This window comes from Ursus maritimus, unplaced genomic scaffold (assembly GCF_017311325.1).
Source record: "Ursus maritimus isolate PB19 unplaced genomic scaffold, ASM1731132v1 scaffold_30, whole genome shotgun sequence".
Taxonomy (NCBI): Eukaryota; Metazoa; Chordata; class Mammalia; order Carnivora; family Ursidae; genus Ursus; species Ursus maritimus.
Window position 1 is genome coordinate 24,050,790 of NW_024425564.1, and position 13,021 is coordinate 24,063,810.

At 46.7% G+C, this 13,021-nt stretch overlaps 1 protein-coding gene across 3 annotated transcripts in view; it reads left to right on the forward strand.

The window, feature by feature from the left end:
• PHACTR1 (phosphatase and actin regulator 1) overlaps positions 1 to 13,021 on the forward strand; it is a 289,593-nt gene that overhangs the window by 91,701 nt on the left and 184,871 nt on the right. The window lies entirely within an intron of this gene.

Here is a 13,021-nt window from a genome sequence, read left to right on the forward strand (position 1 = left end):
GAACCAAGCCTGAGTCTCGCTCTTGTGTTGAATAAATCTTTGGTGCCATTGAAAATGGCTTTCAGATCCTGCGTGTTTTCTCGTGTTTCAGGTTTTTTGTTGTTGTGTTTTGATCTGCCACTCGTGTTCAGTCTAGAAATATCTAAGCTTAGAATTCCACCTTTTCTGTAATTGAATGCTTTTATTCCACTACTGACAACCCATTTCTTATTCAGCCTTGTTTTCACTGCTCTGGTAAAAATCAACACACAGCAGAGAATAAGTTATATATGGTCTTTGGCAGATGAGAATAGGTTATTCCATGGAGGAAAAATCTTGAATGAACGATTGTTGGACATGGCAGGAAGACACAGGAGAATGAAATTGCAGCATCACTGCTATGGCAGGGGCAACGCTACAGTCCATGGCTTCGTGGATAGCAAAGGCATTGGAGGAAAGTCAGCCTAGCTGAGGGGTGAAGAGTGTAGATTGTGCAGTCAGACTGCGTGGGTTCAAGCCCCAGCTCTGATCCTTGGTAGTTATATGACCTTGCTCAGTTTATTTAAGTCCGTACCTCAGTTTTCTCGTCTGTAAAATAGGGCTAAGAACAGTACTTGACATGACTTAAAATCCTGAGTCTATGTGGCATGCTGTGTGGATCTGTTATATGAGTAGGCGTGTGCAGAGGGAAGTGTATAAGGAAAGAGGTCTGATTTCCCCCGGGGGAGTTGAGAGAAGATGGTGGAATAGCTGTGCAGATGCTCTTTGTTTTGTTCTGATGTTGCTCATTAAATGCCCAGGTCATTCCAGGCCTACACTCCAGGGCTTTCATTTCCTCCTTCCTCTTCATCCTCAAAAACTCAGCCTGCCCTCTCTCCTCCTGAGAATCATCACCTCTTCTGTTTCTTGGTCCCCTCCCCCTCTTCTTAACATCCCCCTCCCCCAACACCTGACCATGAGATAGGAGATGGGGCTGCTTCGTTGTACCTGAACTTGAGTCTGCAGATCTGGGAATTTTATTTTATTTTATTATTTTTTTAAAGATCTTATTTGAGAGAGAGAGAGCGCTAGCTAGCACCAGTGGGGGGAGGGGCAGAGGGAGAGGGAGACACAGGCTCCCCAGTGAGCACGGAGCCCCATGTGGAGCTCGATCCCAGGACCCCGGGATCATGACCTGAGCAGAGGGCAGACGCTTAACCGACTGAGCCACCGAGGTGCCCCAAGATCTGGGAATTTTAATGCTAATTTCCTTGGGGAGTGAAAGAGAATAGCAAACATGGGAAAGTTGCAAAAAGCCTTGACACTGAAGGTGTCTGCTGAAGGCAGTTCTCATGGATATCTCCAGTTCATGTTTTCTGACTCTTCCTTTGATGGAAGTCCCGATGTCCTGTTGCTATAATGTGTTAATTCTTGAGATGAGAACAAACCTCTGAATTCCGGAACAGTCTCAACACTGTCATCCCGGGGACTGAGTCCCTTCACCCTGACTGCCTTCTGCACCCCTGTGGTCATTGTACAGGTGTAATAAAACCTGTGGGCCTCTCGTGCATTTCTAAACGTTGCTGAGAGATTGACATGCAGGCTGAACACTGAATGGATGACTCCTCTGTATGCCCCCATCATTGCCTCCGGGGAAATCTTACGTATATCCTTTAGACAAAGTGAGGGGTAAAACACTCGAAGAATGAAAAAGGGAGTGTTCTGTAAACACTGGAAAAAATAACAAAGTTTCAGGGTGCCTGCGTGACTCAGTCGCTTTGTTTCGTCTCAGGTCATGATCTCAGGGTGGTGGGATTGAGCCCGTCTTGGGCTCCATGTTCAGCAGAGAGTCTGCTTGCGATTCTCTCCCTCTGCCCTCACCCTACACACACGTGCACACACACACACACACACACACACACACACACACACTCCTTCTCTCTCTCCTCCCCATAAGTAAATAAGTCTTTTAAAAAAATAACAGTTTCCACAAGATCCCTTACAATGGTCTTCCTCACTCTGCTGTGGAAAATGGTTTATAATAACACAAACACTTAGCTAATGGCCGTTCATCAGCATGAATCCCTGAATGAGGGTGCAACAGATGCCTTTCCTCCCAGCAAATCAAGAGCTTTGGTGTGTCCCTTTGGCAAGACCTTAAGGTAAAGTTCGGATGCTTCTTGCCTACAAAGATAAGTATGCTGACTTCTTCAAGATGTTGGGAAACTGGTCCTTTGACAGATGCAAATACAAGGACAGCAGATTACTCGTGGATCATTAGAAGTTTGATCGTTGTTTTCCTTGAAAACTCTTTGGGGAGAAAAAATTAAAACATGTGACGGGCAAAGTTGCCGTTTGAATCATCCTTATCATTAACTATTCTTAGCAAGTTCTTGTGATCTCTCTGGCCAAACTGATTAATTTGGCAGTTGAGTATGATATTTGTATGTAGGGTTTTTTTATTATTATTATTATTTTTAAAGAGACATTCAGCTCCTGAAGTAGAAAATGTCGAGGATATACTATGGAATGTCTTTATATCCAGATAGATGGAGGGGTACAGGAATTGAGCAAAGCTATTCTAGTTTTTAAAAAAAGTCAGTGGTTTACACTAGAGTACCTTTGTATTTCACTGGATTCAGAAATATTCCTTATTTTTGGAGAAACTAATGGTGCCAGTTCTTAGCCTAAAAGAGGAAAAAATGGGCAACGTAAGGATGTTTAACATGATAAATTGTATATCTATGCAAGTAAAACTTGGAAGCACAAACTTTCCTATGCACTGACAAGAGTTAAATATTACATATACAGGAGGATTGATTGGTTTGGGGGTTGTTAATGGTTGGCCAATTTTAGCTGGTATGCGTATAATTTGTCTTGTATGTGTGTGTGTGTAATGCCCTTTTGTATGTAAAGTAATGTCCACAGTTTTAAATACAAATACGAAGTCCATATATTCATTTATAGTATGCATTTGTATTTAAAATTATACTCTTTCTTATTTTTTTATTTTTATTTATTTTTTTTAAAGATTTTATTTATTTATTTGACAGACAGAGACAGCCAGCGAGAGAGGGAACACAAGCAGGGGGATGGGAGAGGAAGAAGCAGGCTCCTAGCGGAGGAGCCTGATGTGGGGCTCGATCCCAGAGCACCGGGATCACGCCCTGAGCCGAAGGCAGACGCTTAACGACTAGCCACCCAGGCGCCCCTAAAATTGTACTCTTTTTTAAACACATGAAAGGACACGAACACAGTGCATCCTTGGCCTGTTTGTATTTCCACAGCGAGTTATACTTACAATATGCCATCGTTAGCTAATCCTGTAGTTTTCCTGACTCAAGTTATGAGACAAGTGTGTCTGTGTATACCATGTCTTCAAAGATACACCCAGAAATACTGCTTTGTAAGTTGCATAACGATAAGAAAACTACACTGGAAAATTATAATCTCCACACATCCCTCAATTTTGGCATCAACAATTGTATGCATTTTTCAACTCTCTCCCTATCTGTATCTCGTGCTGCTCGCACATCCTTCCTATTCCAGGCCGAAGGCCAGTGTCCTGACAAGGCCTGCAGCAGTAAGTCCCCCGAGACTGAGCTCCAGACGGTGGTGAAAACCCTGGAGAAGAAAACAGCCCTGCATCGTAGCCATAGGGAAACGACAACGATAGCTAGAAGGTAAAATAACAGGTCCATCGGGACGTGATCTTTACACGCTTTCCAGCCTGTCCTCCGACGCCAGGCCTGGGGCCTGCAAAGCAGTTAGCCTGACACGCCCAACTCCCTGCGTGGAGTCAGCGGTGGGTGTCCACAGCACACCCCCACAGCTGCTCCGGGAACAAAGACAAATGATAACATCCCCTCCACATAGAACTGGCAGCCCGCCCCAAAATAGTCCCCTGCAACCGTCTTCTCCAAATTCCTTGAAAATGAGGACTGTATTTATAGAAAAACAGAACTGGCAGGAATAAAGCATGAAGATGCCACAGAGTTAGGCTTCTGTTTCCTCTTGATAGAAAATCAGAAGCGGTAGGGGGTTGGCCCTGGAAATCTGCAACGTGCCAACATTCCTTCTGTGTTTCTAAGTGTTTCCGCATACCTGGGGCCGTGAGCAACACGATATTTTTAAAAATTAAAAAAAAAAAAAAAAAAACCTTACTGAACGCCTACCCATGATGAAACCGCACCTGCTCTGGAGATGTGGAACTGTGAGCAACACCAGGCCTTGTCACTGACCTTGTGGCATGCACGGTGTAGGGGGAGAGGCAGACAAAACACAAGAATACAGGTAGGATCACAATTGCGACAAGGGCAGGGAAGGAAAGGTACTTGGGAAAATGCAGTTGAGGGATCAGAGAAACTGTCCTGAGGAAGAGAAGTTTGAACTGAGACCCAGCAGAGGAGAAAGCATTTAGAAAATGAGCATTCCAGGCAGCAAAACCACCTGTGCAAAGGCCCTGTGGTAGAAGAAATAGGGATGACCAGGCTGGGAAAGGAAGGAAACCAGCAGCTAGAGAATGGAGAGCTAGGAGGATGGTATTGGCTGAGGCTGGAGAGGTCACCAGAGAGTGGACCCTCGCTGGGCCTTCATCCTGTACAGTAAATTAGACAAGGGTATGAGTGGTTCCAGGAAGACCAGTTAAGCCACATACAGTTGATGGTAACTTGGGCTAATATTTGTTGGTAGAAATGGATGGATTTGAGAGATGTTATAAGGAGTAAGTGACAGGCCTTAATGACCAGTGGATTTAGTAAGGAGAGAGAGAAGTGTCCTGTTCGACACTGTCATGTTGGTTTAGGGTTCCTGAGATGAGTACTGTGGAAGAGTTGGCAGGTTTGGAGGAGTGGGGGGAGGGTGTGAGGGGTGGGAGAGAGGTGATTTCCATTTTAGGTGTGGATTGGAGTTGATGTTGTGATATCCGAAGCTGGAAGTTGAATATATGGGATGCAAAGAGGTCCGGACTGGGTGAGTAAATCCTGGATCTTTGCATATCTGCATTAGAGTGACCATGTAGGAGTTGGGCTGGGGAACAAGTATAGAATGCAAAGAATGGAAAGAAAAGAGGGCCGAAGCCTGCCTTAGAGACAAAAGAAGGCTGTCATCACTAGTGACTGGATAGAGGAGGATAAACTTGGAAAGGAGGTCAAAAGGCAGTGACTTTCTCCGATGGACTTATTTCATTTTGCCTTATACACTCTAGCTCCATCCGTGTTGTTGCAAATGGCAAGATCTCATTCTTTTTATGGCTGAGTACTATTCCACTGCATGTACACCACATCTTCTTTATCCATTCATCTGTGGATGGACACGTGGGCTGTTCCCATAGTTTGGCTGTTGTAAGTAACGCTGCAATAAACTTGGGGGTGCATATATCTTTTCAAATTAGTGTTTTTCTTTAGGTAAGTACGCAGTAGTGGAATTGCAAGATCATGTGGTATTTATCTTTAATTTTCCGAGGAACCTCTGTACTGGTTTCCACAGTGGCTGCACCAGTTTGCATTCCCAACAGTGCATGAGGTTTTTGTTTTTGTTTTTCCCCACGTCCTCACTAATATCTGTAATGTCTTGTTTTGTTTTGTTTTATTAGCCACTCTGGCAGGTGTAAGGTGACGTCTCGTGATTTTGATTCGCATTTCCCTAGTGATTCGTGATGTTGAGCATTTTTTCTTGTGTCTGTTAGCCATCTCTGTGTCTTCTTTGGAAAAATGTCTCTTCAGTCCTCTGCTCATTTTTTAATTGGTGGTTGCCAAAGGGGAAGGTAGGGGATGGGTGAGACAGGTGAAAGGGATTAAGAGCACACTCTCACTGATGGACACCGAGAAATGTATAGAATTGTTGAATCCTTACCTTGTACACCTGAAAGTAATATAACACTGTATTATTAATTATATTTCAATTTAACAAAAGAAAAAAGGCAGTGTCTAAAGAAGTAGGAGGAAAATGGGAAGAATGTAGTGTGAAAGGAGCCAGGAAGGGAAAATGTTTCAGGGAGGGTTTGATGAACCACATTCAGTACCATGAAGAAGCCAAGTGCAATACAGAAAAATGCCCGTTGACCTGATTCTGGTCCTCTGGAGCTCATTGATGACTTAGCAAAAGCTGTCTGGTGGATTATTTGGGGATCAATGCCAGATTAGTGTGGAGTGAGAAATTAGTAGGAAACATAGGGAAGTGGGAATAAGCTTTTGGAGGAGTCTGGCTGTGAAGTGGGGAAAAGACGCAGGACAGGATGAACGCTGCAGGAAAGGTACCCATGTCTCCAGAGGCTTGTGTATGTGCTTTGATCGCAAGCGGCTGTCTGTGTGCCTTCAGATTTGTCATTGTCATTGTACGATGGAAGTGATATAAGTGTGACAGGCCAGGGTGTGAGGGATCCAAGAGAGCGGAAGAGTAGGAAGATCTAGGAGAGGGGAGGGGGGTAAGATGCTGAGAAGCTAGGGGTCGGTGAGATATAAGGCACAGATAGCAGGGCTCATATCAGAAAAGGGCTGCACTGAAATGGCCGGGCCAGCAGAGGGGCTGGCTGGGGGGTGGGGGAGGACGTTGGGCATGACTCTATTGGGCTGCTGAGCTTTTCCAGGTCATAGGTCGGCTCATCTCTTCATGGGGAGGGCAGGAGTAGGACCTGGAGAGGAAACCACCAGTTTCAGGTTGGTGGTTATGACACTACGTGGCACCAGTGGCTTCAGCTGTCCCAGGACAACTCTGGATAAAGCAGACAGTTGGGTCCTCCAGGCACTGGGATTTTGCCAGATGGATTAAAAAGTGTGGGTGGGAGAGGTGTGGAGCAGAGGAGATGAGGGCATTTGTGTCCGTTTCCTAGGGCTGCCGTAAAAAATCACCACAAATTTAGTGGCTCAGAACCACAGACATTTATTCTCTCCTGGTTCTGCAGGTCCAAGTCCAAAATCAAGGCGTTGGCAGGGTGGGTTCCTCCTAGAAGCTGAGTGTGTGTTCCACACCTCTCTCCTAGCTCCTGGTGCCTGCTGGGCTATCCTTAGCATTCCGGGCTTGTGCGTCACTCCAGTCTTTGCCTCTGTCTGCACAGGGCCTTTCTCTTGTGTCTCCCTCTCCTTTCTCTTATAAGGACAGCAGACATTGGATGTAGGGTCCGCCCCATATCCAGGATCCTCTCATTCAGAGACCTTTAACTGAGTTATATCTGCAAAGACCTTGTTTCCACATAAGGTCATACGCACAGGTACGTGGTTAGGGCTTGAACCTGTCCCTTTGTGGGATACAGTTTAATCCACTATGGTAGTGACTTTAAATTGGATTCAAAAAGGAAAGGTCCAGTGAGTGGAGCAGAATTAGAAAAGTCGATAGACTTGAGATTCCAGGGGCATCCAAGAATTTTAAAACCATCAGTGGGGCTGGTAGCCAGAAGCAAGCTAGAAGGGCAGGAAGCGGGGCCTGGGTACAAAGCTGCATCTTGAATTCGTGATTTTCAAAGTAGAGACTTTGTCGTAGTAGAGACTACAGCCATGGAACTGGGTGACTGAGGTAGAGGAAGAAGTTAGGAAATTATTGAAAACGTGGTAAACCATCCCGTCCACTAACAGAGACACGTACCTTACTTGCCAGATTGTGTGCGGATTTAATTTGCTATCTTCAACCAAGAAACAAAAGGAACTTTTCTCTTTGGTTTTAGCATTCAACTCGCTCCTGAACTAACGTTTCTTGGAGAGGTTCTCTATTTCCCTTTTCCAAATGGAGAGGTTTCCGTCCGTCATACCTTTAAAGTACTGCACCCTAAGTGATTTATAGGAAGTCAGAGGTCGCCTTTTAAACGGTCACTCCAGCTGTTGGCACACCCACCTAACGTACTGGTGGGGAAGGCTGCAGCTTTGACATAGGACTCATAGATGGCCTGTTCCCCTGTGATACGACTAGGGACCCGTGAACCGTGGCATCGGTCAGTCTGTGTCAGCCCCACCTAACTGCTGGCAATCATGAGGGGCCAGGCCTGAATATGCTGGGGGCTCCCCTCATGTTCATGATGGGGTCCTGGAATAGCCTGCATGCTTTTGCCCAGCGTTTTCTGTACAGCGCGATACTAATGTCGTGGTGCCTGTAGGCAGGACAGGCGCAGGTACGCTCATGAGCATGGACTCCTCGCACGGGGCCCCTCTGCCCTCTGCTGTAGCTTCTGCTCACCCCAAGTCTCCCAGCGGAACAAGAGGCAACCCTGAGCCCTGGCCTGTGAGCTAACTATTTCATCTAGTTGCTGGCCGCCCCCTTCCCTCAGGGCCAGATTCTGCTGCCTTTATTTCCTGCATTGGTTCACCCAGAGTCACTGAGGACTTCAGCAATCCCTTCCGGGGAAGCCCGTGTCTCTGGGATTGCTCTTCAAATGATTGTTGCTCCTTGGATAAGGAAGACCGTCTAAACTGATTCTGCCTTTGGACGTGGTGGGATGGGCTTCGGAGCTTGTCAGAGCCTGTGGCTGATACCCAGGGTGGTTGGCTGGCATCTGAACCCCACGTTGCCAGTCCCTGGCTACTAGGAATTCCTAGCAGGTCCTGTGATGAGGGAAGTGTATATGCACTTCTCAGAGAAAGACAGAGAAACCCTAAGCTGTTCATGGAGGCTCATATTGACATCCTTTCGTCATGCAGGATTGAAGATCACAGTTAATAAATGAAATCATTGTTTCTATATCCAGCATAAGACCAACTCTGCCTGCTGTAAAGGCCCTGTGGACCATCACTGGCTCAGCTCTGGAGCTGGAAGTTTCTATTCTTCCCACTCCGGCGGAGAGGTGAAATTGATTCATTGCAAACATTGATGCTCGTGAATGGGCCCATGTGCGCCTGAGAGAGACGGTGTGGGCCTTTGCACCCTAACTCTAGTGTTCCCTTGGAGTCCCCTTTTCAGACTAACGAAGTAATGTGACGTACTTGGGCAGAACTTAGGTTTTCAGACTTCTGTAAGCCTCAGAGTTCAGTGAGGACATCAGCTTGGCATGTATGTTTCTTTATGTGCCAGGCACCCCCATTATCCCCAAAATTATAACAAGGACAGATGTGGCCCCTGCCTCCCAAAGGTTATGGTCTATAATAAAGCCAGAAATTACAGTAAAGTATCCGTGATATTAGAGGAGACACCCAGGGGCTCCAAGAACTCAAATTGAACAAACCCGGCTGAGTTACAAGTTAGCAGGAAAGGTTCCCTAGAGAAATGGACGTTTAACCAAGGTGTTAGGCAATGAATGTGAGGGAGTCCTTTCTCCTGGTGGAAAGAACAGAGCGTAGGAAAGTGTGGAGAAGGGGGAAGGTGAGATTGCCAACGTACAGCTTAAAAGGGAGGCTGTGGTTTGAGAGGGGTTGCTGGGGGGGAGGCAGAGTAGTGAGAGCTGAGGATGAAGAGGTGGGCAGGGATCTGCTCATGATGAAGGGTCTTACGAGGTCTGTTACGGAGCCTGGACTTTATCCCAATGCAGCATCCTACGGAAGCAGTCAAGAGACGCGCATTTTAGACCATTCTTATAGCACGGAAAAAGTTTGGAGTGTGACCAAACATCAAGTTTATGATCTAACTACTGTGTGTTTGCAGAACGAGAGAAAACTGGGATACAGTTAAGGGGACACCTCTTCGCTGTCATGGAATCCAATGGGATATTGAGTATTCCTGTTGATTCCAGTCACAAGGACACCGTTGGTGGAAGGAAGCGGGTGGTTGATGATGACGCTGGGCAGAGATAAGATAGCCCAGACTAAAATAGTGGCATTAGGCACTGAAGACTCTGCACAGGGGCAAGAGATCTTTAGGAGACAGAATGAGCACAACTTGGTTGCAGATTGGAGGTGGAGGGCGAGAGGAGTAAAGAACCACTCTGGCTTCTCGCTGAGCGGTTAGATGGGTGGAGGTAGCTCTCACCCCATCAGGGACACTGAGGACGAGTGCGTTGGGGGGGGCATATGATTTATGTGGGGTATGCTGGCTCTCGTGTGCTTCTGAGATGCCCCAAGACTGAAGTCTGTTGGATGTAGAGAACTGAGATCAGGAGAGGTCTGGCTGGAAATGCAGATCTGGAAGTCCTGCATGCCTGTGGGTTCGTTTGAAGTCCTGGGATGGAAACTCCAAGGTGAAAATATGAAGTGGGAAGCAAAATAGGGCTGCAGTAGCAACACCCTGAGACCACCGACCTCTAAGCTATGCTCACAGGCAGTGGAGCCTATGGGGAGACAGACCAGACCCACTGGAGAGCTAGGAAAGAAAACCAGGAGGGACTGGTGGTGTTACCTCCACAGAACAGGAGAGAGTTCAGGAAAGGAGAAGGGTCTGCTCTGGCGGCTTCTGATGGGATGGTAAGGACTTGAGATGTGTCCTGTGTGTTTAGTGACCAGTCTTCATTGGTGTCCTTGGGAGAACAGTTTCGGGGAAGCCTCTGGCTGGGATTTAGGAAGCATGTGGTTGAGTTATGAATGAGAGAGGAGGAAGTAGACTTCTTTTAAGAGGCTTGGCCAGGAGGGAGAAAGAGAAATAGATCGTAGTCACCAAAATGGGAAATGAGCTTGAGGGAGGTGGTTTTTTGTTTTTTGTTTTTAATTGGTTGGATTGTGTCAAGATGCAAAATTTGCCTTAACGTGGCTTTGGCATTCCAAGGGAAATAGAAACATCAGCACAGTGACTGTGAAGCCAAATGAATATATTTCCACACATTTTTCAGTAATGACATTTCTTGTGACTAGAAAAAACAAACATGCAAATAATTAGAGCACTATTTAGCATGCATCTGATTTTAATAAGGAATCATCAAATCAAGCTGTCTAGCCTTCAGCCTCTGGCTAGATCACACATTCTCTTTGGGTAACTAGATCCTTCAGTTTCTTTAAGAAAGGAGTTGAGGATGGACATGCAAAGAATATTCTTACCTGCATGTCCATCATGACCCTCAAAGGGAACAGCTAAGGCTTGGAAGGCAAAGTAGACTTAATGGCCCAGTTAAAAAAAAAAAAAGACAGAAAATGTCCAATACAGGCTAAAGACTCTGGAAATCAGTACCTTCCTAAGGCTGGGCTGGTAAAGATGTCATTTTTTCCTCTCAAGGTGACCTTCCTCCATTGCTCTTATGTGTCAAGGCTATGAAATCCTTAACAACAGAGGCCCTGCCTTTTCCTCCTTGTCTCCTGGGATTGAGCAAACAGCTGACGTAGTGGGTGCCTAATAAGATCATAAGGAACTAAAAGTCAGAGAGGTGGCCAGCCAACTATAGGAATTCCTCTGTTTCCCGGGCTCTGAAAGCAGAGAAATGAGGGCATTTACTGAAGCACAGAACACATGGCCCCTGCCTTCAAGAGACTTCCCATCATTCATGATTGTTTTTCAGTTTGTGTGGATTGTACACAGGTAAGGTTCCATGACATCGTGTGTTTACTTTCAGGGTTTTTGGGCAGCACTGTTTTTTGGGGTTATCTCTTGCTATGTAACAAAACATCCCCCAACATAGTAGCGGCTTAAAGCAACAATTGGACGGTCTTCTGTGACCTGATGATTGCCTGAGCTCAGCTGGGTGGTTCTTCAGCCAGTCTCTCTTGGGATCTCCTGTGTCTGCAGACTCATGGGATTGGGGTCATCAGGGGGCTCACCGGGATGTGGGGCGAGCTAGACCCCTCTTTTTCTCCATGTGTATTCTCAGTACCATTCCATGCGGTCTCTTCCTGTGGTCTCTCCAGCAGGATAGCTCGGGGCCTCCAAGAGCGCAATGGTACAAGCTGCTGGACCTTTTAAGACTCAGTCCAGAATCGGCCCAGTATCTCATTCAGTTTTCTGTTGGTTAAAAGAAGTCACGGGACCAGCCGAGACTCATTGTTGGGGCAGACTGAACAAGGGTGTGAATGCCAGGAGCATGGTCCGTTGGGTGCCGTCTCGGGAAGCCGGCTACACCATAGTTCAAGGTGTAACAAGGCTACAGCTGCTGCTCGTCCTCTTCTTTCCAGGTGGAATGTGCTTCACCAATTCTATATCGAGAACAACGACAGCAGTCTCGGTTGTGTCTTCAGTGCATGTGGAATACACTTGACCCTTTCCATGCCTTAAGAACCCTAATGGTACAGCAGACCTCCATGCTGTCGTTAACTTAATTCGGCAGGTTAGGAACCCAAGGTCTAGAGGGGCTGGATAATTTCCAGTTAGAAATGGCAGACCTGGAATTCGAACGTAGCCAGTAGTCTTGTCACCTGTATTGTGTTTCAGATCCATGAGTATGGGAACTCCTGATTCGGATGCCACAGAAGTAGTTCCCCTGCACCTCACGGTGATGTCCTAGAACAGTTCCCTTTTCAGACACATCCCCATAAAACCAACTTGTGAAGGAAAACTCATCAGTGAACGCTGACTGGAAGTCATGGTGTGACTCTTTCTCGAATGCCCTTCAAGGCAGTGGCAAATAGCTTACTCCTCTTCGTTTGTGTCCCACACTGTCTAGTTCGACGTCATGTCCACGGCACATGCTTTGCATTTGTTGAATGGCTACAAAAGAGTAAATTGATACTGGCCCCAGACAAATACCATTCAAAACCTTTGCATTTGTATTTTCAGCAGAACATGACGTCTCTCTGCTGTGCGGCGTCTAGGAACAAAATGTGTGTACGTTAGGCAAGCAGACAGGGCTCACACAGGCCTCTGGAATGGGTGCTCGATTTACAGCTAGGTGTTTGCAGAGCTAATTCTGAAAGGACACCGGCCTTACAGCGTTGATCAGGAAATGGGTTCTTGGCTCACCGACTTTGACCACAAGCAGTTGTTCAGTGTGGCAGGTGGTGCAGGACCGTGGTTGGGACACAGACCGTGCAGCCCACCCACCACATGACCTCAGGCGAGTCATTTTTATCGTGTGCTCAGTTCCCTTGCCTAAAAGAGGAATAAAACTGGCACCTCATAAAGTTGAGGATTGAAGAATTTAGGGACGCCTGGGTGGCTCAGTCGGTTAAGCGTCTGCCTTCAGCTCAGGTCATTAGTCTCAGGGTCCTGGGATCAAGTCCCGCATCGGGCTCCTTGCTCAGTGGGGAGCCTGTTTCTCCCTCTGTCTGCTGCTCCCCCTGCTTATTCTCAC